At 44.0% G+C, this 25,987-nt stretch overlaps 1 non-coding gene across 1 annotated transcript; it reads left to right on the top strand.

Annotated features, from left to right (window-relative positions):
• Window positions 1-7,881: 7,881 nt before the first annotated feature.
• On the top strand, window positions 7,882-7,988 carry LOC132646105 (U6 spliceosomal RNA). Its single transcript, XR_009584236.1, has one exon. It is a non-coding gene; the product is annotated as a U6 spliceosomal RNA (small nuclear RNA).
• Window positions 7,989-25,987: the final 17,999 nt, after the last annotated feature.

The following is a 25,987-nucleotide window of genomic DNA, read 5'->3' as shown; positions in this document are numbered from 1 at the left end:
CCTCCCTTTGTCTCAAAAAGCCAACACATTAAAATCCATTAAAATCTATACAGAGAGCCATAGCCTTTCCCTCAAAGTTCTTTGGTTTTCCCCTTTCATTTCTAATTATGGTTTGAGTTTAAAATGGTAGCACCTAGACTCTAGCACCCAAATGACTTATGCAGGCAGCCTTCCCACAACTGTTGTCTTTGGTGTGAGCATTGCCTCGCTTTTTTGGGCTCATGAAATGACAGGCTTACAAACCAGACTTGGAATGGCACTTCCTGCAAGGCTGTAGTATTCTGGTGCACTGGGTCTGGCACTCCCCTCTCCCTGTGTTTACCCTTTCCTGAAAAAGGAAAAGAAGCAGAGGATTTGATGCACACAGAACATTGGAGGAAGAGGAGAGCTATTCTCCCGGCATAACTACCTGCCTCTACTAAAGAGGACTCAAATCCTAGCAGCCCTCTCTGGCAGGCCTTGGCATTTGGATTCACATTATAAATTTAGAACCCCTACAGGAAAGTGCCATGAGATAACCAAACAAGCCTTCCAACTAAGGAAGTGAATCTGCCAGCAAAGGACAAGCAAGCTGATGCGGAAATAACTCCAGGGGTGTCGGGACCGGGGAAATTTAAGAGCCTGCTGCTATTTTTTCTAGTTTTCACTTTGGGGATACATGCCTGTGCCCTTGGCTTTCTCACCACCAGTACGAAGTTCCCTTTCCTTAACCATGTTTAGCCCTGAAGCCTTCCCCTCTGGTCCTGTCCTATCTAAGAAAAGTGGTCCAAGAGGCCTGCAGTAGAATTTCTTCCATCCATCTGGAGCCTATATGTCAAAATTTGTTAAAAGACAGCTCACTCTGTCCTCTTCCTCCCCCTTCTTTCTTCCCTCCTCCTCCAGTTCCTTCTTTCTCCCTACTTCTTCCCTTCTCCTGTCTCCTCTTTTTCCCTCCCTCTCCTCTCCCTTCCTTCCTACTCTTCCCCTTTCACCCCTTCTCTTTCAATTCAGCTTAATTGCTTAAGTCCCCTAAAGCTCTCTGCCCCGCTGTCCCACCAAACTAATTAGTGCAATTATCCGTGCCCTCCATGGCTACAGATCAGTTAAGCTTCTTATTGAGGTTAACAAATGAGAGGGTTAATTTTTCATGACTGCTCCATAGTTGGGAAAGAAAGATAATAGGCCCTTGCTTTGTGCTTTTGCAGGCTCAAGCTCCCTTCCCCTGTTCCAGCTGCCAGCCAGAAGAGGGGCTTACTGTGGGTTTCCTGCCTTTCTGGAACCCAGAGACAAGGGGCTCAACCCTGAACGAAAGTGTGGGATTCCCGACTACACACCAAGGGATTCCCGGTCTTGCTGCTTCAGGACGGAAAAAGATTTTGGTGCATTTGAAAATGGGTTTTCCAGGCTCTTCTGGAGCTAACTGGAGATGCTAACTTAAGGCTTGACATGGTAAGCCACGTGTGGTGACGCTTTAATCCCAGCTCTCCGGAGGCAGGCGGATCTTTGTGAGGTCCAGGCCAGCCTGGTCTACAGAATGAGTCCTGGACAACCAGGACAGGGTTATCCGGAGCAACCCTGTCTCAAAAAACCAAAAACTAACGCAAATCAAAGCATTACGTGGTAAGTGGCTTTCTCTACATAAACTGTATTTTTAACTGTCTCAGAAGGTGCTGAAGTCACCCACTGGGCCTGCCTGGTTATGAGATCCCTGGCTTTTCTGTTCCTTTTCCCACTTGTGTCTTCACTGTAACCCTAGAAAGGGGATCAAGTGTCACCCTGGCTAGGGACCTGAGCCTGGGCTTCCCATTTCATTCTTTTGCCCTGGAGGTTTCTCTTAGAGAACATGAGCTGAAGAGAACAGTTGATGGAGCATTCTATTTCTCTCATTATTTTTATAATTTCCATTAACTTTTCTAATAGGAATTGTGGAAATTTGGTAAGCAGTGAGGGAGAATGCATATCAGTGCCTCACAAAAGCGTGTGAAGACAGGGAAATAAGCCCCATGCCACAGAAGTGCACACAGCCCTGCATGCTTGGGTTTGATTTTTGCTGCCGTTTTGATACAAACATTTAGTCTTTTCAAAAACCAGAACATTTACACCAAAAAAGAACACATTACCATTCTTAAATTCAGTTGCTTCAATTCTCACTATATCAATATTAGATACAAATTCTTTGTAATATTAACATTCACAAAAGTTTTTCTGATTATGAAAAATGATACTTTCTCACTGGAGAAGTTCTAAAAACAAAAAGAGGAAAACACTCTAGGCAGAGAAATCTATTATAAATATTTTCTTAATTTTCAACAGATAGCATGTGCATATGCTAGACAAGATAGAAATTCTCTTACTAACATTTAGCCTTTTCGGTCCTGTTAGAATTCATTTTTAAAAATCCTACTTTTGGGGGTGCTGGAGAGATGACTTAGCAGTTAAGAGTACTTGCTGCTCTTGCAGAAGACCTGGGTTCAGGTCCCACCACTGATACTGAGTGGCTCACACCCATCTGTTCCGGGTGCTCCCATGCCATTTTCTGATCTTTGAGGGCACCTGCGTGCACATGGCACATACACATACACTATTCTAAAAACTATTTTACAATTACTCAACTTCATTGTATCTTAATTTATTCATCATTTAGCTATCAGATGATGAAATTATTTCCAAAAATATTTACCACTATAAACAGCACTGTGGTAGACTTTTTAAGTCTTTGGCAACAGTGTTGAACGTGGAACTGCTTTTCTAAATTTTCCACATGAAATCATTAACAGGTAGAGTTCTCTGGTTTGCTTGAATTCGTGCTTCTAACTTCTTTTCCTGTTGGGGTGGGAGGGTAACATAGCCTTCCAACTTGCTTTGTAATGGAGGATGACCTTAAACTCCTGATGCCCCTGACTCTGCCTCGCCCACGATGGGATTGTAAGCATGCGCCACCACACCCAGCTTTGGCTGCTAACTTCTTGAGGCTGCATTTGAATAACCAAGGTCTTCGTGCACCTTGAAATTCTAAATGTGAAGCTTCTACCACAAACTAGCTCTTTATGACAAGAGTGTGGCATTTCTTCCACGTCCTTTTTTAGCTCTTCTCAAAAGCCGCACTCCTGTTTTTAGACTGCTTCAAAACCGGTATTTGTCAGTGTTCCTGTAGAGAACCTGGCCATTTTGCCTTTGGCAGTAGGAATTCATGACTGATACAGATAAAAGACAATTTTGGAGTGAAAAGAGAACTCCAGAAAGAAACAAAGTGATAGCCCCTACTCTTCACTGCCACGGCTTTTACATTACTAGAACAGTGTGGCAATTAGCAAAGACAAACCTTAGGTGGAGCCAGAGGCTTCTGAACAACTGCCGCTGCCTCGGCTGTCCCTGGGCTCTGGGTTTGCCTCAATGGAGGAGGTGGCCTGAGCTACCCCAGTAAGAAGGGAGAGTACCAAGGCGCATTTCCTCCTACAGAAGGAAGCTGTGGGCTCATCACGGCTTGTGGCACTGGGGAAACCCCACAGCCCCAGCTCCTGATGAAATAAGCCTGAGGGTTAAAAAGCAGTATCCAAGAGAGCATCTCCCAGCAGGGGCAGCAGGACCCCGCCTTTCACTTGGTCAGGGAATTCCATTTCAGTTGCCTTCTAGCTGGCCAAATCTATCAGACCTGCCTAACTGGCTAAGCGCATCTGCAGAGTACAGGAGAATCTCACCTTTCATATGGGAAGCAGAAGGGACGTTGTGATCCTTCTGTCTCTCCCACCCCCACCCCCCAAAAAAAACCCAATGGCGCTCCCTCCTTTACCTGCCCCTTGCCTTATCTTTGAAACCTCCCTTATGAGTGAAATTCCCCCTGTTACAGTGCCCTCCTTCGTTGCCCAGGACAGGAATGGGGATAGCAATGTAACAATTCTCTGCTTTTACTGTATGATATCATTTAGGGTTTGACCCACATGACAGCAATGAATACTTAAAAATCACATTCATTAAAATACAAAAAATAGGTGAAATGTTTTTGGACTTTTTGTTTTATTAAGACAGGATCTCAATATGTAGCTCATCGTGACCTCAAACTTCCTTTGTAGCACAGGTCAGCCTCTCAGTGTCAATGCTCAGTAAGTATACTGTTTCAGTTCTGGTACTGCAGGTGTGCGCCACTGCATGTGGCTTAGGAAAATGTTTTTCTGTTAATGGCTAACTAGAAAATCCAGCTTACCTGAGACCCTCAGCCCCAGCATCCCCTTAGCCCCAAATCCGCACTCATTCCCAACACCTTGTTTAACTCTTTCAGAATGGAAGCGCAGCCCACTTTCCAGCACTCGCTGTCCGCTCAGTCATTAGGTGTCACTCACCGACTAGCCCTCTGGGTTTTCCTTCTCCTGAGAACACTTATGATAAAAGAAAGTACAGAGAGAGAGGAGGGGGACAGCCGTCTGCCCCCTGACTTTATGTTGAATGTCCCCAAAGGCTCACGTGTGGAAAGGCTCGTCACCAGCCTGTGGCATTCCTGGGAGGCAGTGGTGACTTTAGGACCTTGTGGAAGGAAGTGAGGTCACTGGCATGTCTTGAAGGGAGGTTAGGGCCAGCTCCTTCTCTTTCACTTCCCAGCCAGCATGAGTTAAGTCACTTTGTTCCACTAAGGACTTAGCTCCATGATGCTCTGCTTCACCATGGTCCCAGAGGACAGGACCAGGAGACTACCAGCTGAAAACTCTGGCCCACGTATAAGCTGATCATCTTAGGTATTCTGTCACAACGATGACATAATTTTTAAGTTTGTGGCTGATTAAATTTCCTACTTGCAACTTCTCATCTCTCCTACTACAAAACAATACATCTCTCTCTTTTTTTATAAATTCTTTCTCCTCTTTTCATTAACATTTCAAAGCCAGAACCTAGATACACTTACTCACCCTTTCTTGCTGATTAGAACTTAGAGGTAATAGCTTCATTTCGGTGATAAGCCCTAAAAGTGATTCAGAAATTCCCTGAAAGAAACCTAGGTCCCTGAATGACTATGAAAAGCAAATATTTTCTGAAGACATGGACTGTTTATTCACATTGACATGAGGCTATGGAAAGGAAGAAAGAACTTCTCAATTACTGTAGGCTTCACTATATCATAACACATGCAGTTCTTTTCAGGAAAGTGGGACCCTATGAAAATAAAGTAAACCTTAAGAAGTTCCCAGTACCGACGTGAATGGAGGCAGCATTTTGCCACTAGAAAGGGCTGTACACACTTTGGATCCCAGCTTGTTTACTGTATAAAATGAGGACATGACCAAGGTAGGGTTGAGGGGAAGGTTTTTGTTGTAGATATGAGGAAGAGTACAGCCAGAGAACTCTAGAGTCCAGAGAGAAAGAGCTCGGAGCAGGAAGAGAAAGTCATACACTGAGTAATGGCCAGCAGATTGGATGGACCATGAGAAGAGGGGAGAGGATTTAGAGAGAAAGAGGCGGACCAAAAGAAAGGGGCAAGAAAGAGATGGGGGGCCAAGTGAAGAAAAGAGAGAGAAAGAACTGACAACTGAGAGAACACAGGACCAAAATGTCGGGATTCTATGGGAATGAGATGCTAGGGAGGGAAGCTTGTGAGCTGGGAGCTTAACATGGGACAGGATAAAGAGGGCCAGAAAAGTCACTTGTTCTACTGAGAGGCTGGAGGCCAACACACGCTTTGATATATTAATAGGCACCACAGATAACCATTTGTCACTTCTGACAGTAATGAGGAAATGATCCCTTTGGTAGAGGGGAACAGAACGGGGTGTGTGTGAGAATTTGGGGGAATGGAGTTTCTTTTGACCCTGACATTCACAGAGCATGTCAAGGCTACTCTGTACCTGGCCTTGGTGTTCTAGTCCTGTCCCTTACTAACCGTGACTTCCAGCTAACGACTTAAGCTCCCTGGGCCTTGTTTTCTTATCTCTAAATGTTAGACAAACCTAGGAACTAGTTTACGACAGGAGATAGTCCAGGCAAAGTCCTTTTGTTTCCCTTTCTTTGTCTTCCTTCTGTGTGGGTCTAGAAAGTGCTTAACTGATAAAGAGTCTCAACTGATAAAGAGTTTCTTTATCAGTGTTGTTACCGTGGAATGACCTTTGTCATGAACATAAACCTCAACGTTAACACTTTTTCAATGGACAACTTTGATGGAAAATTTTATTATATGCTTTAAACCATAGTTTCAATAAATTAGTGGATAAAAGCTGGGTGTTCCATTGCCTGAGTGATGGAGGTAGGAAGGTGGATGGGTTCTTCAAGGATGTCTTTCCTAAACTCACTTATCCAGTGCAGGGCCAGTCACTGTTTCAAAAACCAAACAAACAAAACTCTAAAAATTAGAGGATACAGGCCAGAAGAGATGGCTCAGAGGTTAAGAGCACTGGCTGCTCTTCCAAAGGTCCTGAGTTCAAGTCCCAGCAACCACAGGGTGGCTCATAACCATCAGTAATGAGATCCGGTGCCCTCTGCTTTCGTGCAGGTGTGCATTCAGGTGGAACACTCTATACATAATAAATAAGTAAATAATTTTTAAAAATTGGTGGATAAAACACACCACCACAAAGGGGAAATGTCGTGAAGAGAACGGCAAGCAGATGTGGTAGATGTCGCTACTCTTTGCCTATGTCCTGTACGTCTCTGCTTGGAAGACAGGAAGTGCACACTTCCCGAGCCCTTCGAAAGCAATCCAGGCCTCATGACTGCTCTCATCAAGGGCAGTCAGTCAAAAACTATCTCTGACCGTGGGATGAGATGTCTCCCTGGTCTCTCCCCTAAAGCTAGTTAGGGCAAGTCCCCGTGAAGCTGGGTCCTCGAGAGGCTCCATAGAACACACTGGCCATATGGAGTAAGAAATAAGCCTGTCATGTTGTCATCGGCTATGCAAGTGTATTCCCTGTCTTTTTCCAACACAGGATGTAATTAGAGCATGTGTGGCTTCAGAAGGACCCAAAAGCTAACTGTCTATCACAATGGGCTCTTTCTACAACTTCTCATGACACTCTCACTTTTGTTTGTTTCTGGTTTTGTTTTTGGTTTTTTTTGTCTGTTTTGTTGTTGTTGTTGTTTTTGAGATAGGGTGCTATTATTTCAAACTGGAAATCCTCCTGCCTCAACCCTTTCAAGTATAGGGATATGATCACACACCACCTTATTGAGTTCACAATCGAAACCACACCCTAATGATAACATTCCTTTGAGATGTAGAACATATTAAATGCTCCCTAGGAGCCTCGGATGCATCCCTCCATCCAGCCTTCTGTTTAAAATCTTCTAGTTGAGAGGCCACTGGGCAGAGAAGGCTCCAGACCTGCTGTTGCCTCCTACTCAAAGCAAAACCAGACAGAAAGAGCAAAAATGAGCATAGCCAATTAGAAAACTACAACAATCAGCTAAGTAGGACTTTCCGCTTCAACCGACCAAATATATTTTCTCTGTGCCACTTCCTTGAACACCTTAAGACAAAGGAGCTCTCCCACACACCCTTCAGAGTGCTCATGCGTGTGGCTGATGCCAACTGGTAGGAGCATCTCTGAACACTCAGGCAGTTTTTAGGATTGAAATGTGCCTAACCCAAGTATAGGTTTCAATTTCTCTTTACAACCCCATAAGCAAGGGAGCTGCGAGGCAGAGAGACTGAAGAACCAACCCACAGAAAGAAGTAAAATCAGGATTTGTCCTCAGGCCACCAGACTCAAGCATATCAGGGCCACAGAGCTCTCAGCTACTATTCAATGGATATGCACTTAGAATTCATTTTGGCGCACCCTGTAGAAAACTGCAGTCTTTGGGAAATAGCCACTGATGAACAATAAAGGAAAAAAATCATTCTCGTTAGCAAAACAATTATTAATAAAATTTTAAAAATGAAATTAACAAGAAATATTTGAGAAATATAAAATGAGGGCTGGGGTGCTCGCTTCGGCAGCACATATACTAAAATTGGAACGATACAGAGAAGATTAGCATGGCCCCTGCACAAGGATGACACGCAAATTCGTGAAGCGTTCCATATTTTTTTTCCTTATGTAATTACTATAAAATTATTAGCCTGACTTTAGTAAAGTTACAGCAGGGTCAAAACCAAAAAAAAAAAAAAAAAAAAAAATATGAGGGCTGGGGAGATGTCTCAGCGTGTAAAAGGCACATGCCGCCTAGCCTGATGACCTCAGTTCAGTCACCAGAACCTGCATGGTAGAAAAGAATCAACTCTGACTTCTATGGGCATGCTCTAGCATGTGTGCACACACACACACGATAGATAGATAGATAGATAGATAGATAGATAGATAGATAGATAGATAGATAGATAGATAGGTTTTGGGGGTTTGTTGTTGTTTTGGTTTTCAAAACAAGGTTCCTCTGTATAGCCTCAGCTGTTCTGGACTTGCTTTGTAGACCAGGCTGGCTTTGAACTGACAGAGATACCCCTGCCTCTGCCTCCCCAAGTGCTGGGATTACAGGTGTATAATCCCACCAATCCCGGCTAATAAATAGCTTTTAAAAGTAATTAACACATGGAATATATTTAGGCTGGGCCAGGTGGTACACATCTGTAATCCCACAATTTAAAGAGGCAGAGGCAGGCAGACGGAGTGAGTTCGAGGCCTGCCTGGTCCAGGACAGCCAAGGCTACACAGAAAAACCCTGTCTTGAAAAACCAAGAAAGAGAAGAGAGAATATATTTAGAAATTATGTCGTTTTTTTTTTTTTTTTTTTCAAATAATAAGATTGTTTTAAAGGGAAGATTCTCACAGCATGTTTAATAGTTAATATTACAAAAGTTAATAATCCTGTTTTAGGGTCCATTAATATAACCAGTGGTTTAAGCAATGGTCTTAGTCGCTGTTGCTATGAGGAAACACCATGTCCATGGCAACTTACAAAAAGAAGCACTTAACTGGGTTTTTTGTTTGTTTGTTTGTTTGTTTGTTTGTTTTACAGCTTCAGGGGGTTTGTTAAGGTGAGGAGCATTCTAGCAGCAGTTGAGGCGGTAGCTGGGAGCTTAAATCCTCATTTAAAGCAGCAGGCAAAGAGAGAGTGAAACCAGTGTGGGCTTTTGAACCTCAAAGCCCACCCCTAGTGACGCACCTCTTTCAACAAGACCACACCTCCTAATCCTTCCCAAACAGTTCAACTAACTGGGACCAAATGTTCAAATATGTATGAGCCTATGGGGGCCATTCCATGCAAACCACCACAACCTAGAAGGGCACTTTTCCAATTGTAAGCTCAGGCGGGCCGTTTGGGCTGGTAAGATATTCAGCCACACCCACAACTTAGGTTGCTCCTTCCTTTCTTGATGCTTGGCCATATCTGCATCCAGCCTTTTCTTCAAGAACTTTAAGGTTGGTTAAGCTAGGAACTGGTAACATAGAGATTAACAAAAGTAAGTTTCCTGGGAAGGATTTTAGGATCAATACCCAGAGAAGAGGTATTGCTCAAAATGGATACAGTAAGAGCAAAGGCCTCAACCAGTTCTCCAAGAAGATCTTCAGCTGTGACAAGCCTATGGAATTCACCTTAAAATACTGGAGTGGGTCTGGAGGGGTGCCCCTGTTGGTAAAGAGCCTGCATGCAAGCATAAGGATATGAGTTTGATCCCCAGGACCCATGTAAAAATCCAATCACAGCAGCACCAAACCTGTAATCCCAGTGCTGACGAGGTAGAGACAGGAAAATCCCTGGGACCTGTTGTGAACTGGTGAGTTCTAGGCTCTAGAGACCCTGTCTTTAAAACACATGGTTAGCAGCAATGGAAGAAGATACTGATGTCAACCTCCAGCTTTCACAAGAATGTATAAACAGACTCATGTAAACACACACACGCACACCAAACCCAGAGACAGCAACACAAAGGAACTGGACCAAGCAGTCAGTGGCTGTGAGCTGCTCCTGGAAGAAAGGGTAGTCTCAGGTGAGGAGGCGCTCTGCCTCTGAGGTAATCCTTGCAGTGGGTTGCTGCTGAGAGCTCAGAGCTGAGGGCAGGATGGCAGCAGCTGGGCAGGGGCAGCTGGTCAGAACACCGTGGCTTTACTGACAGAACCCAGAAGCTGCAATATCAATCCTAGGATTTATTCGAGGAGCTGAAGGCCCAACTGAAACTTTTATTGCCGAGAAAGAATGGAAAACTATGTGGTGAAAGAGAAAATAACAGCCTTTAGAACTCATATAGATGTATTGTCTATATGAAAGGAGCATAACGTTTCAGAGCTACATAAACAGGATTTAAAGTACAAGCATAAGGGTAAATGTGTGAGAGCAGCCAAGAAAAAAAGAAAAAGAAAAAACACTAAGAGTCTCAGATACTAAAATACTCCAAAGGCCTGTGAAATTAGAACAATATGATCTTGGCATGGGAATAGACAAGTAAGTCATTGAAACAGAATAGAGAAGCCAGAAATAGCTTTGAGGCAGGACTGTGGTCCTCTCAGCCTGCACAATAGCCCTGTATCCATGGTTGGCAGACAGCATCTGTTCTGCCTGGGCTCAGCCCAGGCTGTTCTAACTGCATATTTTGCAAATGGCCAGAATGCTAGGACACAAAGTAAGTTAGTAAAACGCTATACTTTAAATTGTCTGTCAAGGAGGGTCTGTTCCCCATATGTCACCAAATAACTCACTCTGCATGTGGTAAAAGAAGGTGACATTGTTGCTCCTTTCCAATGTGTTTGGTGGCTAATCCTCATTGTCAACTTGACAGATTTAGAGTCACCTCAGAGACACACCTCTGGATGGTCTGTTACAGCATTTCCAGAGAGCTTTAACTGAGGAATGAAGACCGACCGTAAGGGCTAAATGTCCAAACCAAATGGACCTGTGACGAAGAAAGCCAAATGAGCTCCAACATTGCTCTTTCTCTGCTTTCTGGTCCATTGTATGTGAGTCCCAAAGGCGCTCCTGCTGCCCTGAACTCCTCCCACCCTCCAAAGGGCCGTGTATTCTCTAACTGTGAGCCAAAGCTAGCCTTTCCTCTCTTCAGTTGCCTCTTTTCAGATGCCAGGCCACAGCCATGAGAGAAGTAACTAGCACACCGGATGAACAATTTCTAGGTGAATTTGAGATAGAAATGCAAAAAAAAAAAAAAAAAAAAAAGTAACAGTACGAATTTAGCTCATAAAATTTTAGGTGGATAGGAAGGATGAGTTGAAAGATCTAATGTAGGGCTGGAGGGATGGCTCAGAGGTTAAGAGCACTGACTGCTCTTCCAGAGGTCCTGAGTTCAATTCCCAGCAACCACATGGTGGCTCGCAACCATCTACAATGAGATCTGATGCCCTCTTCTGGTGTGCAGGTGTACACGCAGGCAAACATTGTATACATAATAAACAAATATTAAAAAAAAAAGATCTAATGTAAACAAGGTAAAAAATATCTGAGAATAGACTTCATGTGCTCTCACCACAAAAATAAGCATGGGAAGAAATGCATATGCCACTAAGCTCAACTAAGTCATCCTGTCTATGCCATTCTGTGTGCCACAGTGTACAAATATTTGAATGTATCACATTGTACAAGATAAATATATGGAGCTGGAGAGAAGGAGAGAAAGTTCAATAATTAAGGGCACTTGCTGCTCTTGCAGAGGACCTGAGTTGGTTTTCCAGCACCCACATGGCACAGGCACCACATATGTGGTGCACATACATACATGCAGGCAAGCACAAATCCGTGTAAAATTAAAATAAACCTTTTTAAAAAAATAAGTATGTGTAATCTGCCTATTAGTAAACAGGAAAGAAATTTAAGCATAGACAGAAGGACTTTTAAGCAGGAAACAAACCCCAAAACAATGACAATAAAGATAGACAACTATTCAGACACTAAAATTATTACAGTGTGAGAAAAATACAGCAGACAATTCAAATAGATAATTCAAATAGATTGGGATAAATATTTACAACATACACAAAAAAATAAGGAGTTAGAAGCTTCTCTATGTAGCAAGGTAAGAAAGGAATAAACTAAAAGAAAATAGGGGGTGGGACCCAGCCATTGTGAGGCAAGTGGGTTTCTGTGGATTTCTGTGAGTTTACAGATCTCTTTGAGTGCCAGCCTGGTCTTCATGAGTAAAAGGTCAGCCAGGGTTACATAGTGAGAACCTGTCTCTAAATAAATAAATAAAATAATAAAGTAAATAGTAAAATTGAAAAATTGTGTATACTGGGGCCGAGAGCTGTTGCATGTTGGACCATGCTTTAAGTGTGTGTGTGTGTGGTCCTGGGTTTGATACCAAGCACACACCCCGAAATAGAATGGTAATGTCAATGAGTACATCCAAGACAGCCATAAGAAAAGTTGCTAAGTGACTAATTTCATGAGGAGTCAAGGAATCGCCGTTAAAGTAATAAACAATGAGTGGTGAGATCAATCAGTGGGTAAAGGTACCAGCCGCCAATCATGCAAACCTGGTGACTTGAGTCTGATACCAGGAACCCACAAATGAAGTGGAAGAAAATAACCCACTCCTCAAGTTGTCCTCTGGCCGCTCTACACTGTCGCCAAGGTCTCCTCCCAAAATACTAACTAACTAACTAACACCAAATATATATATATATATATGTACTTTATAGTGCAGGCAAGCACAAATCCATGTAAAATTAAAATAAACCTTTTTAAAAAAATAAATATGTGTAATCTGCCCATTAGTAAACAGGAAAGAAATTTAAGCATAGACAGAAGGACTTTTAAGCAGGAAACAAACCCCAAAACAATGACAATAAAGATAGACAACTATTCAGACACTAAAATTATTACAGTGTGAGAAAAACACTGTAATTTTAACGGCGATTCCTTGACTCCTCATGAAATTAGTCACTTAGCAACTTTTCTTATGGCTGTCTTGGATGTACTCATTGACATTACCATTCTATTTCGGGGTGTGTGCTTGGTATCAAACCCAGGACCACACACACACACACTTAAAGCATGGTCCAACATGCAACAGCTCTTGGCCCCAGTATACACAATTTTTCAATTTTACTATTTACTTTATTATTTTATTTATTTATTTAGAGACAGGTTCTCACTATGTAACCCTGGCTGACCTTTTACTCATGAAGACCAGGCTGGCACTCAAAGAGATCTGTAAACTCACAGAAATCCACAGAGATCCCTTTTTAGACACTGGCTTGGCAGAAGTAAAAAAGAAATGCATATCTATGTACTTCTTTGAGGAATATATGAAAAAGAGGCTCCTGGACCATTGTCCGGAACGATATGAATTGTTATAGTACTTTGGAAAGCAAAATTACAATTAAAAACTTGTATAACTTTTATTCCTATCTGTAGGAATTTTCCTGTTAACATAAAAACACCAGCATAAAAAATACACATGTTAGAGATGCTTACTGCACCCATTTGTCATTGGAAAAGATAAATTAGACTTTAGGTGGAAAACTGATTAAATAAATCATGGTTGGTTCATTCAGAGCCTGAGATGAGTTAACTCCCACCTGGGTCCACATGGCTGAGGTGGGTATTGAACCCAAGACAATCATCATCTGTCTTGGACAGGGAGCTAGCCTGTGATAACCACTAATTGGGTGTCAAGCAGACAGGCAGACTATGCCTGAGATGACCCATGCCGGTGTCACACTGCACAGGCAGGGCAAAGCATTCCTGAGACCATCCTGAAACAATCCCAGATACCCAGAGACCCTGGGCACCACTAAAAGGAGCAAATAAGTGGTGGAGAGAAAGATAAACAGAAGGATGTGGGCACAATGAAGAGGGGCAGAACTGGAGACTTGAGGGTAGTGAGGTACGGGCTGATGTGAGCACCCAGCGATGCCACCTAAAGCTACAATAAGGTCCTGGCCTATGCTGCCGCTGAGGGCCAAGTCCCTGGGTCCATAATCCTCCAGCAGCAGGGGTCTGTTACCACCAAAGGCCAGGCACACATTCCTGGTCTGTGCCACTGCCTGAGACCATATTGATGTCTCAGAGCTGTGCAGAACTGTCCCCATCCCTCACCTGGGAATGGTGGGAGAGCTGGCCTTGAGGGCATGAAAGCAGGAAAGCTGACTCTGACCTTAGCCAGCTGTAGTACTCAGGAGAGCAGGCCCTGCACCTCACCCAGAAAGCACAGTAGAGCTGACACTGGTTGCAGGAGTTGTGGGTGAGCTGGCATTGTCACTTGTCTCCAGTTCAGTGGTATGGATGAGAGAGATATCTTCCCTCATCTCCCTCTTTGCCACCTTCAGCTGGTGAGAGCTCGTCCTGGGGTCATCATTCAGAGAGCCAGCCCTGCACCTAGACTGGGTAGCACAATAGAGCTGGCCCTGGTTGTGGCAGTGTGGGGGAGCTGTCCCTGAAGGCATAAGCCCAGGAGAGCTGGCCTGCCTCTTTTCTGCTGTTCGGTGGCTGAAGGAGAGATGCCCTTGCCCTTGCTACCTCTGCAGGGAGGAGAGCTGGCCCTGCCCCTCACCAGCTGCAGCATTTAGGAGAGCAGGCACTGCACCTCACCTGGGCAGCACAGAAGAGCTGGTCCTGATGGTGTGGGCACAAATGAGACAGCCCCAAGTACATGAGAGCGTGACAGATAGCTCTGCTCCTTGCTGGCTGCATCACTGAATAAGCGAGCAGGGCAGTGCTGGAGAGCTTGCTATAGTGGTGTTGGCATGGGACAGCTGGCAGGCTGATCAGCCCAGATACCTCTCAGGCTCAGATCCAGGTCTCTGAATTGGCCCACCCCAACAACTACCCCATCAATGAATTGCTGGAGCGTGGAAGGGTCTGGTTCCAAAACTAAAGGCTCTCCATGACACACTTCTTTGCTTACAAATGTTTATTGCAGTGAGTCAATAGTCTGGTTTCAGGCCTCTGGCTTATACTATGCTATTAATATTGGAACCTCACTGGGACTCCTCTCAGATAACCCCAATGTGGTCTTTACCCACTGGCCTGGCTGAGAGCCTCGCTTTCTCATGGGCTGTGGCTTGGACCATCATTTGCTCCCTGACCTAGTCCAAATCAACCTTTCTGGAGGGAAGAGCATTCATGGCACTTCAAAAATGGAATCTGCAGTTACTCTCTCTAATTGTGAAACATGAGCCGGGCTTTGCCAGCACTGTCCAAATTGCTGCTGAAGGCTGAGGAAACTTCAGTCTCAGGTGAGGCAAGCGGGAAGCAAACAATAGCTGCTTCTAATCAGGCTAAAACGGGGGATTTACCTATGACTATTAGAAAGCAAAGAATTGTGGTCTATTTTCCCCTTAATAAAAGTTATGTTCAACACCTCCCTGTCCCCACTGGTTATCTGCACATTTTCAAACCAGAGGGTTTTTTTTTGTTTTTCATTTCATGGTTTGGAAAATTCCAGTGGCACTCTGCCGTTTCCTTATTGACAGGAGCTACCAGGCTTCCCAAGAGGGTCTTATCTGCCAGCAACAGCCATTACTACCAAGCTGCCAGACAGGTTCAGTGGGATTACACAGCTGCCTGAGAGCTGCAGGCCAGGCGGGGTGAACTCCCGGCTTTCTCCTTTCAAGGCCTGCAGGCTTTGACCTGTAGGTAGGTGCCTGAACAGTCTGATCTGTCACACAAATATGCCTCAGCAGCTGTAGTAATGCCCTTTATTACGCAGCTTAGCATTGCTCCCAAAGCACGTATTAAGAGAGCTGTTTGTATAAATTGCTATACTTGAAGCTATGCCTGGTATTTCTATAAAACCCTTTCAAGACATGATATAATGGTTCAGTTTTTATTTATAGCAACCAATAGGAGCAAGGCCTTTCCTATACTGCTGGCTCCTAAGAGCAGCTCTTTAATAACAACCAACAAGAGACCTTGACGGAGGCCAATGACCTTTGGTCCGAATGCAGGTGTTCCAAGCCTAGAGGACTGGATCTTACCCCTTTGAGATAACCTCTCCCTTCTCTGTCTATGGTGATTGATGGTTTTCATCTTGGTGTCAAAAACAAAACAAAACAGATTTCAGATTTCAGTTTGTTCTTGATAGTTTAGAGAACTGTTTTCAATTTGTGAAATTGAAAAGAAAGGGGGGAGGGGATTGCCCTAAAGTTGGCATCATCTTTGACATTTGCCATTAGAGAATGAACTTCTAGACAAGATTTGCTCTATTTTATTCCTAAGATAGAGGAAAACTGGCTGAAAGGTTGAAGGTGATATGTAAACATAAATTCTAATGATGGAAGTCATTTAGCAGGATGCTTGAAATAAAGGGTATTAGAAGAAAGATTGGAACTTTTATTCATCAAATCACATAGCCATATTATTTATTTATTTTTAAAGATTTATTTATTTATTATTATTTTTACCTTATTCTGCCTGTATGTATGTCTGTATGCCAGAAGAGGACACGAGATCTTATTATAGATGGTTGTGAGCCACCATGTGGTTGCTGGTAATTGAACTCAGGACCTTTGGAAGAACAGCCAGTGCTCTTAACCTCTGAGCCATCTCTCCAGCCCATCACATAGCCATTTTAAATGTCACCCATACTTAGTACTTTCTGATGACAAAGTCCTCATGGGAATAGTGTTCCTTTTTGAAGTGGGCAAGAGGCAGCTGATCCTATTCAGCACTAAAAAGACTGTTACTCTGAATGATAAGGACTCTTAAACTATCCCTTCCCTTAGTGTCATTTCATTAATTCGTATATTAATGTCAGCACTATATTAAGTCAAACAGAACTTATCAATGACTTGCACTCCAAATATAATTAGCATCCCATGTACATGCTCACATATGTATATATATTTCAATAAAACTAAATCCCTTATGGTAGTTGGTAATTAAATAACTGTTCTGTTTGGTTTTGATTATTGCTTTTTGACACAGGATCTCAAGCTCCGACCTAAACTCATGGTGAATAAGAATAAGTTAGCCTCTCCTCCCTCAGTCCCATCTTCCCTCCTGCTTCCATTTCCCCCTATTTCTTAGAAATGAACTTGGAAACCCTAAACAATGTTTCCTTTCCCTTCTGGAAAGACTGAAATGGAGGGTATTGACAAGTATTGTATAGTTCTCAGATTGAGAAGAAAACCTGTTACAATTTTAATAACAAATGAACAAATTTGAAACAAGTTGTATAACAACCTGAAGCAATCAATGCCCTGCTCATTCTAGGTCAATAACCTTAAGGTTTAAAAATGTTGGCCATTACTGCCAGATTGGTTTTTATACTTTCATAATTTTTTCTCATGTCTTAGTCTTTATATATTTGCTTTCAGACCATTGCCTTTTGTCTCCTTTTGCATTCATTCATTCATTCTTCAGTTACTGACTATTTATCAGACCCTGAGAATAGAAAAACAATATTTGAACCGAGACTTGAAAACAGGTGAGGTTCCACCTTAAGTTTGGTCCCTATGTTTTCAAAGTTCACATATTAGTGGGACACACAGTAATTTTGTGTTTGTTTTTGTTTTTCGAAACAGGATTTCTCTGTGTAGCTTTGGCTGTCCTGGACTCACTTTGTAGACAAGGCTGGCCTTGAACTCACAGAGATCAGTTTGCCTCTGCCTCCCTGAGTGCTGGGATTACAGGCACATGCTACCAGGCCTGGTTTCAGACAGTAAATGTATTAATAATAAAAAAGGAACATTACAGTCTATCATACCTGCTGTGATCAGTCTTTGTGTCACTACTATGACCTTAGAGACACATCCTGAAGGGTGAACGAGAGCCGGCTCTAAAGTCTCCTCCAAGGCCACAAGCAGGAAATGCTCTGGCAAGTTCAGGATGTAGAAAGGTAACCAGCATGGCGGGAGGCCATCTTAGTTTTTTTCCCTGTTGCTTTGATAAAATACAAAGGAAACTCAAGGGTCGAGGGTTTACAGAGGCTCACAGTTCAAGGGAACAGCCATTACTGCCAGGAAGTCAAGGTGGCAGGAGACTGAAGAGCCGAGCACATGACATCTTCAGGCAGCAGAAAGCAGCCAATGCAAGCTGTTGCTCAGTTTTCCTTTTCCATCCACACTGTCCGGAATCCCAGCCAGGGAATGGTGCCGCTCACAGTCTTCTACCTCAACTTAGGAACTCAGGATAACCCCCACCACAGGTACTGTCAAGCTGACAGTTAACACTGACCTTTCAGAGAATGAAAGGATGGTATCCAGGAGGAGTTACCGTCTGAGTGCTGCCTGAGTTCCTCTATAGGAGTTCTAGCGCTCAGCGTGTTGGTTTCAGGAAGGGGGACTTCTCAATGGAATCTGAGTCCTTGTGAAAAGCGGGCCCCAGGGCTGGCTACACGGCTTAGTGGGTAAAGGCGCTTGCTGCTAAGCCTTGCAACCTGAGTTCAATCCCTGGGGCCCACGTGGTAAAAGGGAAGAACTGACTCCCCAGAGTTGTCCTTTCCTCTGTCCTCCACGTGTGCACGGAGGCTTGTGTGCATACACACACAAAATAAAAATGCAATTTTAAAGTAATGTAGAATAAAAGAAGCCCATGAGTGACTCTTGACCCATCTACCAAGTGTGGACACAGGAAGAGAGTGCTGCGTGTGACCCAGAAAGCAGTTCCTCTCCTGACCCCAGACCTACTGCCACCTGAGCCTTTGACTTCTTATCCTGGAGAGCTGTGTGGGTAACTGTTGCTTGTAAGCCGCAGTCTTTTTTGTTTGTTTGTTTCTGGCAGCCAGAACAGATTGAAGCAATAAGGGCAAAAACGCAGCAGAAATCACATCCTCTGGGCTCCTAGGCTGAGCTCAGGCACTCAGAATGTCCTCTGTAAACACTAAGACTCTAAAAGACTTGAGATGGGGAGTCAGGTGAGAGTGGAGGGCGGGGACACTCACCATGGAGTACCAACACTTAAGACGAGGACATCCGCTGGATTGTGGTGGTCCATGCCTGTAGTCTCAGCATCTGGGAGGCAGAGGAGGTGAATCTCTGAGTTAGAAGACAGCCTGGTCTATAGGGAGAGTTGGAAATGACAAAGACATCAGAGTGTGGTGAATCTGTTGACATTCAGGAAAGAGCCTCAGGTTTAGGAACTTGTACCGAAACCCGTAACTAAATGAAGCAGCCTTTTGCACCAAAAAGTCTGTCACTAGTCAAAAATTAAATGACAGCACCGACGTTCAAAGCTTGGGAATTCTGCAGTGTGCCAGTGACACCAAGCAGAACGGACTGGTCACACTGTAGGAATTGATCACTCGAACCAAGCCATCCACTTAAAGGATCACCAGTAACATCATTCCCTTTCTTTTCTCTGACTGTGGGAAGTCAAAAGCCATAAGTGCTCATTGATTTCACTGATGTTGAGTCTGGAATTATTGGCCCTCAATTACCATGTGAGTGGTAATTCACAGTGGAGCCGGCAGCCGCAGAAGTGCAATTGTCCTTCCCAGGCTTCTGTATCAGGCTTAGAGGGTACACTTTTATTATTTCTAGGATTTCTGAAGAAATTAGAGAGAACTCCATTCATTGTGTGCTTCTTGAAGCCTTTTCCGCTGAGGTGAGTTGAACTGCATTGGAGCCTGCATTCATCGCCTCCCTCCCAGGGGAAGGAGTAGAGCAGAGCTCCACATTTTCCAAAGGGATGTACTGACGGTGTGTCAACTGGCTCTCTGGTTACCTCACCTTGCTAATTCCTCCTGTCAGTCTGTCGTGGCCTGTGACCGCCCTCAGTCACACATGTTCTGGGGCCCTCTATTTCTCCAAGAGCAGCACTGGAATGTTTGCATGGAGAATTAGTTTATAGTTTGGCTCATTCTTTTGTTAACGTAATAAGATGGAATGCAATCCTTGTTTCTCTTCAGCCTTGACACGTCTAGGCGGTAATCGCTACTTACTTCATTATGATTTCCATTATGGGGAAAAGCACTCACTCTTGTTTTCATCCACAGCCTGGCCTGAGATCTTCCTCTTGGCTTCTCCTATGCCTCTTCTTTCTGGTCTTCTGACCCAGCAGTTGGCTTCATGTTGCAGTTGAAACCGCACTCTACTCGCTGTTCGCTGTTCGTTGTTTGATAGTATGGAATTCCTCACTCTCCCCTTTCCCAGCCAACAGTTTGCTGCTGCTCCCTATCCCAAGTCTGTTTGGAACCCTTTCATCAGGATCTGACTTCTCATTGCGCACATGCCACAAGACTACGAACTGACCTGTTCAGATTTCCTAAAGACAGCAGATGGAAGCCAAGACCCAGTAAAGGATAAAGGCTGTGGCTGATGTGGGGAGGAGAAGGACAGAGAGAAAGGGAAGTAAACCTCAGCTCAGAAACCAGTTATACTTGAACATAGAGGTGCACATCTTTAATCCAAGCACTCAGGAGACAGAGGCAGTCGGATCTCTGAGTTCAAAGCCAGGTTGGTCTACAGAGTGAGTTCCAGAACACACATGGCTTTGCAGCGAAACCCTGTCTCAAAAAAGACAAAACAATAAAAACAACCACAAACAAACAAACAGAAAAAAAAAAACAAAGAAAAAGGGAAAAAGGAAAGAAGAAAAGAAAAGAAACCAGTTGTAGTTTTTGCTATGGACTCTAAGTCACTTACCAATCCTGAGATCTGGGGTGAGTTCCCCTCCCTTCCTGCTCCTTAGGCTTCCCTGCTGTAAAGTGGGGGAGGTCCCGCCCTGTTTCTCAGAGCTATGAGGATAAGTAAAAGGGTAAAGGATTCAGTGTGTGTCACAGAGTAGGATCCCCAAAGAAGGTGGTTTTTCCTTCACTGTGTTGGAGAACCACGTGACTGGCCTACACTGCCGATTGGCGAAAAGAAACTCTGGTGAGGCTCGTGTATGTACCAGTAGAGCATCAGGCGGGAGAAGGGTACGGACGCTCCCAAGCTGCAGACCATGGGGTGGGCCCGCAGCTCTCTAAGGGGCTGTGATACTGAGGCATTCAGATGTGAAGCGCAGGGTTTGAGGACCTCGCCTTGGTTACAGTATGGCTCAAAGGAACTGGCTGTGAATTCAAAACACAGGGACTAGGAAGGACTTGGGTATGTTTACTCAGCCGAGATCTTATGATTTCCTTAGCCCCACTGGAATGTGGCCAGGAAAAACATGGGCTGTAAGAGTCAAGCTGTAAGCAACTGCTTCACCTTCTGTCAGGGGGCAGACACTACCTGATGGTGAACTACCCCACAAACAGAAAGGGTTTCTTTGTGTAGCCTTGCTGTTCTGGAACTAGCTCCCTAGACCATGCTAGCCGCAAACTCACAGAGAGCCTCCTGCTTCTGCCTCCCGAATGCAAGGAACAAAGGCGGGTGCCACCACCACCTGGTGGGTGAATTCATTCCTCTCTGTATGCCTCCAAAATTCTGTAGTTGACATGCAGTTCCTGTGAAGGTCAGCAAAGGGCATCAAAGCCCCTGGAACCAGGGACCCGGAGTTACAGAAGTTTCTGAGCCACCAGGTGGGTGTTGGGGACTGAATCCAGGTCCTTTGCAAGAATAACAAGTGCTGGTCAGTGTGAGATCTATTTACGCAGAACTCAGTGGTGAACTCAGGTAAAACCCCCCCGGCCTCTCCAGTACTTTCCAAGTCCCTACTATTGCCCCTTTTGGTTCTCTTGCCATTAAGTGAAGCACTTAGTTATGGAGAAGAGAAATAGTGGGGGCTTGTCCCATCCTCTCAGCGTTTCTTCCCGTAGGCTCCTATGGTGGCCTCAGTCACCACCACCACTAGACAGTTGGGAAGGTGGAGCACGAGGTCACTGAGAGAAGCCTGGGGGTTTCGGCAGTTCTGAGCATCTGTCAGAGGCTCGCACCCAGCTCTGTGAGCAAGTACTCAAGCAGCTTCCTCACGGGTTAGCACTGATGCCACAGCCGGCAATGACTAGAAGCACAGAGGAAGAGACTCGGAACAGTTAAAGAGTAAATTGTGTTACCTGAGTAAACAGGCCCTCCTAAATGTGGGAGGTGCCATACAACGGTCTGGGGACCAGAGGACGGTGAGCCCTTCCCCCACCCCCATCCCCCAACACACACACCAGCACTCATTTCTTTCTGCTTCCGGGCAGTGGGTACCATGTGACCTGTTCCTCATACCGCCATGCTTTCACTGCAATGATGGATCGTACCCTCACTCTATGAGCCAAAATAAACCCTCCCTTCCTCAAGCTACCTTTGTGGGGTATTTTGTCATAGTAACAAACGCAGAAGCTTTTCCCTTGGGACTCCAGCACCCAGTTCCAGGCTTGAGGCTGCGTTTTACTCTGCTGGTCAGGGTTGATGGCCTCCACGCTTGGCAGTCCAGCGGTTCTTCTTAGAGTAGCCCAGAGGGAGGCTACGCACACACCAGCTAGGTTTCAGAACTGAGGGGTATCCAGAACACTCCAAACCCCAGGTTAGTTATTTCATACTGAACTTGTCATGACCACATTCTGGGGCATGTATCCAGACCTTGTGGGCGTACCTTCAGTTTTCATTACTACATTTTATCAGATTTTTCCCTGTCTGTAGCATGTAGACTAAATATAACAGTGATTCATGTATTAAACTTGCATCCATTTAACTCACTCCTGGGTAAACAGAGACATAAAACTTCTCATGCCTCCAGGCAGTCTTGACTTCAGCATTGAACTTTGGTAGGAGCTGTGTTCCCTCTTTATTTGAACAATCTTTGGGCATGTAATTATGAGGTTGCTGACTGGTGTGCATAGTGAAAAAAAAAAAAAGATTTCAGATTAGTGAATGTCTTCTCCATTTAAAGAAAAACACTTCCCTTCCCCAGAGTTCCTGATAGAAACAGCATTTGTATTGGATCACTAAATTATTTAAAAAAAATTTTTTAAAGATACATATTAGATAAAATGTACTAACAATAAAACACTGCTCTAAGATAATTATTCTTTATTACCAGAATATTATTTTAATACTGCTAATGATATTGTTGAAGCGTTTAAAAACATGTTTTCCCAGCAGCAAGTGCTCATTTGAAGAATCCGATTTGTTAATTAAGTTTGTGTGTGTGTTGGGGAAGTTGCCTGAGGTGTATTGCTTTTTTGCTTATTTTTGCTTTTCTACCTGCCTAAGTAATCTTTGCCTTAAGACCTCACTTTTACCATCAGATAAAACAGTGCTTACAAATGTGATGGAGTTTTAGGAGTGGGGGTGAAAGGTGCAGAGGGGGTGCCATTGGTTCCGTCTCTGTCCAGCCCAGGCTGGAGAGCCTCCTGTCTCAGCCTCTCAAGTGTTGTGAGCTTAGGAAACTGAGGCAGGCTCTTCCTCAGGCCCTTGTAACCATCACCCATGTGGTTCTCAGCTTCCTCACGTGAATGTAGAGATAGACCTCTTCATTCCACTTATTTAAGGCCAAAGCTTTCGGTGAGGCTCAGAGGAAAAGCTAAGACACTTCACTGTTGTAGTATTCTGTGCCTACACAGTTCCATGCTGAGGTTGAGATTGTCATGGTGAAAAACAAGACAAGAAAAGAACATCTGGTCATTACCACACATATTAACCCTTGGGGTCAGAAGGCTGACAGAATATTCAAAAGTATGGCATTAGGTTATTTAGTGTTCTTAAAAAAAAATCTGGAACCAACTTCTAGGCATTACTTCCTGAAGACCAGAGGTGAAAAGGAAGCAATTAGCATGCATATCTAATTGACCTGCCCCACAGTATCCCTTACAGCAGCCACCCTAAGAATGTGAGGACTGGGAAGGTGGATCTGAGTGTAAGATTCTGCATTGCACTGGCGGACGACCTGAGCTGGGTTCTCAGCACCCACGTCAGGAGCTCACAACTGCCTGTAACTATTACTCCAGGGGCTCCAGCACCTTCTTCTGGCCTCCATCGGCACTGTTACGTGTGCATATAACCAACCATACATGTAATTAACAATAACATTTTTAGTTGTTGTTGAAAGCACCTGGCTACTCTTCTAGAGGACTTGGGTTCGATTCCCAGCAAGCAATTGGCAGCTCACAACCACCTGTAACTCCAGTTCTAAGAAATCCAAAACCTTCTTTTGGCCTCTACAGGAAATGTGGTACATACATGTATGTGCAGACAAAACACCCATACTCATAAAGTTTAAATACAAAGAAATAAATGAAATATTTTAAAAAGAGTTGTAAAGCTCAATTCATCAGCCAAAGGATGATACAAAAGGACACAAGACAAGGATAAGGGATGGGCTCTTGGTAGGGTTCTGCTCCTTGGGCTGAGAAAGTCACTGTCTTCTTTTCCTAGGCTGTTTTGGAGCTGTGCCGGTACTGGTAGAACATAGCTGGCCCCAGAAGGCATTGAGTTTGGAACCCAATGGTGGAAATGCAAGATCAAGTTATCTTTGAACAAATTCAACACCTACTACCCCCTTTTCTGAAAAAGTAATTCCTAACTTTTCTAAGGGCTTTGGCCTTGTAGTGGCTGTCGGTGACCATTATGACTCTAGGTCCTTAAGTAAGAAGTCATTTGTTGAATACATAGACTTAAAGGTTCTATCAAAAAAACAGAATGTGGAGTGTGATGGTAACTCAAGGGAGACAAAGATTTGAAGTGGTTTTGCATCTTTAGGTGCATCATGGAAAACTGTTATCAATCTGCCTTCATGAGTCCCTAGGGATGTGATTTGGTTTATGATGAAGACAAAATAAGTGGCTCCAAGCTTCACCTTGGATCCATTACTAATGTGTAAAGGAATGTCACTCCTGGATGAACTGCATAATAAAACAGGCAAGAAGGTATACTTTTGAACAGGAATGTGACCTGAGTGTGGTATCCAGAGCTTAAGGCTTTGTAGGAAAGTAGAATGGCAAGCAAACCCCGTGGGTTGGAAGAGTAACACATGTTTCAGCCTTCAGAGAAAATATAATCCAGGAAAAAATTCCCTTGGTAATGACTGCTTTGCCGTGTGATTAGCAACTAGAGGCAGAATTTTTCAGCACAAAGAAATTGTCTGAACTTCCTGGTGGGACATCAATACTTACCCAAATATAAACAAAAGCTAAGTATTTTGTTCTTTGAATTTATTACCTTAGCAAACAAGTCACTTTACTATTTTATAAATTAATCGGTTGATTAATTGTGGGGGGGGCTTTGAGATGCTGTGGAGATTGTGGGTCAGTTAGAGAGCATCCTTGTCTCTCTTGTTTCTGCTGCACCATGGTGAACTGGATGCTGAGTGCCCAAGCATCCAGCAGATTCTCCTGTTTCAGACTCCCATCTCTCTGATGGAGTGCTAGGAGTACAGCTGCATGCCCTGCCTTCTGGCTTTCTGTATGGGTTGTGTCCAGCTTTTTATGTGGTTTGTGGGGACCTGCTAAGCCATCTCCCAAACTCCCAAACAAGTTACTTTAAAAATGTAGTCTGGGCTGGTGAGAAGGCTGAGCTGGCAGAAGTGTTTGACACCAAGTGAGGTGGTTTGAATATGAATGGCCCTCCTAGGCTCATATTGGAATGCTTAGGGAGTGGCATGAGGAGGTATGGCCTTCTTGGAGTGGGTGTGGCCTTGCTGGAGGAAGTTTGTCCCTGGGGGATGATTTTAGACGCTCAAGCCAGGCCTAGTGGCTCATTGTCTCTTCCTGTTGGCTGCAGATTCTTCTCAAGCGCCGTGTCGTCTGTCTGCCACCATGATGACAATGGACTAAACCTCGGAACTGTAAGCCAGCCACAATTAAATACTTTCCTTTATTAAAGTGGTGTGGTCATGGTGTCTCTTCACAGTAATAAAAACTAAGACACCAAGTCCGGTGACCTGAGTTCAATCCCCCGGATCCTCATGGTGGAAGAAGAGAGCCAAGTCCTGTAAGCTATGCTCTGACCAACACATATACACTGTTTCATGCTCACATGTGCTCTCACACACACCATAAGTTAAAAAAAACTAATTTATAAACAAAAAAGAACATTTACTCATATATCCTTCTTTATAATAATCTCATGATTATAACCAGGAATAAAATTAAAGGGTCTATTTTCCCCAAGACTGAGATTTTATTAATTCTAAAGATAGGTAAATGTAGCTCCTCCCCCTTGAAATGTCCTACAGGGAAAGCATGTAAAAAGATGAAGACTCTTTCAGCAAAGATCATTCTGCTCATGAGTCTAGGTGAAGTTCTTCAGTTGTTTTTTTGTTTTGTTTTATTTTTCTTAAAGCACATGAT

This window comes from Meriones unguiculatus, chromosome 10 (genome assembly GCF_030254825.1).
Source record: "Meriones unguiculatus strain TT.TT164.6M chromosome 10, Bangor_MerUng_6.1, whole genome shotgun sequence".
Taxonomy (NCBI): domain Eukaryota; kingdom Metazoa; phylum Chordata; class Mammalia; order Rodentia; family Muridae; genus Meriones; species Meriones unguiculatus.
Note: the sequence above shows the minus strand (reverse complement) of the source record. Positions and strands in the feature narration are given on the sequence as shown.